This window comes from Aplysia californica, unplaced genomic scaffold (genome assembly GCF_000002075.1).
Source record: "Aplysia californica isolate F4 #8 unplaced genomic scaffold, AplCal3.0 scaffold00394, whole genome shotgun sequence".
In the NCBI taxonomy this organism is placed as follows: domain Eukaryota; kingdom Metazoa; phylum Mollusca; class Gastropoda; order Aplysiida; family Aplysiidae; genus Aplysia; species Aplysia californica.
This window is the reverse complement of record NW_004797664.1, coordinates 536892-539119: the sequence shown is the minus strand read 5'-3', so window position 1 is coordinate 539119 and position 2228 is coordinate 536892.

The following is a 2228-nucleotide window of genomic DNA, read 5'->3' as shown; positions in this document are numbered from 1 at the left end:
TAAGGGGGAGGGGGGGTGGTTCATAAACCTATTTCGGTAACTATGACCTTTTTAGATAAAGCCTTTTATAGGAAGGAGGTACAACCTGAAAACATCTGTAAAATGTAGCTTTAATTTATTTTTTTTGTTTAAGTCTATGGTTGCCATGGTAACGGTCGTCATATTGAAAGTAAACAGCTTTCATAAAAGTAAAAAAGATTTTTTATTTATCAATTCAAATTTGGTACATAGATAGATATTATACTCAATACAACATTTGATAGAGTTGGGATTTTGGATATCTTGAATAGGAAAAAAGTTACAGATGGATAACTGACCTACCCCTTCATGCCTCTGAATTCAATTACATATTCATCCATGTAACTCACTTATGAACCCATCGATTTTATTTTCCACCTGTATAAAGTTAGGTTGTGGTATAAATAACAAACCCTGAAAATTTCATTGAAATCAAAAAGAAAAATTAAAGTAGATGCGAAAAAACATCAGAAATTGACGTTTTTAGAAGAAAAAAACCGACATTTTGTTACATAATAGGAAAAATGAAAGTTCTAGGACAGAAAATCTGAAAGATGACGATTGTAACAAAAGAGTAAGCACTTTTTAGATTAACACGTGATTTGGAATATTATAATACGTAAAAAGTCCAGATACCATAATTGACCGAAAATCGTCAATTTAAAACCATTATTATTATTATTATTATTATTATATATTTTTTTATACAACTGTTGTTGGTTATTGTTGTTTCTGTTGGTTTTGCTGCTGTTGCTGCTGATGAAAGAACAATTGTTTTCGTTATACCGCTCATGGTTTTCTTCCACTAGATATCACTTCTGCCTCCACTATTTTCTGGTGTAGAATAACTGTAGTCATGTCATAAGTGAAGATGGTCGGAACAGGAACTCGTGCTAAAAAAAATAACCGCATATTTTTCTTATCTGTTTGTCTACGCAATAAGCAATGCCATTGGACATAAAGCTTACACTATTCAAATACAAAGGTTTACCATAAGAAAGAATGTAACATATTTTTTGTTCTTGTTTTGTTTTTTTCAGGCCGCCTCAAGTAGGCTATAAGTAAGGGCGTTCCCCTTCAATACGTCACTGTTGTCTTCGTGATCTTCTAAACAACAAGGTTGGTAGCTCTGTCCTTTAATACCATTTTACTTTTTAATCAAGGCGCTGTCTGATCATCAGCAGGCCAAAAGCAGTATAGCCGCAAGTTCATTTTTCTTTTTGGTTCTTTTTCTTTTTTTTTTCCATTATCTTTTTTTCTGCTTTGGTCGGTGTTTTTACGGCGCTCGCAACTGCATACGGTCATATTATTACGAGTGCGCGGGACACATTAAACATTTTCAGTGGGTAGGAATTTTTAATTTTTGCCGGGGTGGCGGCCGAAGCCTACTCTTATCGATTTTGGACCAACAAAGGATATTTATAACGTGCGCCACTTGCACACGGGACCTCCGAGATTTTTCGCCCTTGTTCGAGAAGGCTAGTTGTGAGATCTTTCCCTCAATAAGATCAGGGGTGTGGCCGAGAGTCAGCAGTAAAAAATAGTCAAGAAGTTGTAGTAGAGGGGCTGCAGAAAGAGTTAGGAGCCCAGAGGTGGGTCCAAGCCGCACATTCGAACCATTGTACACAAAGCAGAAACACATGGGGATAATTTTTTTCATCAAAAGCGAGATAAAAGAACAAGCTTTAAGATGAAACCAATAACGAGTGTCTGATCCCACCGTGTCGTGGCACTCTTGGCTTTCACTGCCAGATAACGGGGCGGTCTTCTATCTCCTGAAAAAAATACGCACCAATTCCAAGGACATAAAGTGAGGTAAATGCGTTTGACTAAAGTTCAAACTTAAAGAAATTGGTTTGTACTGGCCTCATCGAAACCTTTGTGCTGTGCAACATTTGCTTTAGATCTAGTCCAATATGATTGAACTTTTCAGATGCCTGACCTGTACCTTCAGAACAAACTGGCAAAGCCTTAATTAAGAAGCGTGTACTTTTTACATATTATTATTGTTGTTCCTGTTTTTGTTGCTGTTGTTTGTTGTTTGTTGTGGTGGTGGTGGTGGTAATGCTGCTATTGTTGTTGTTGTTGTTGCTGTTGTTGTTGTTTGTTGTGGTGGTGGTGGTAATGCTGCTATTGTTGTTGTTGTTGTTGCTGTTGTTGTTGTTGCTGCTGCTGCTGCTGCTACTGCTGCTACTACTACTGCTGCTGTA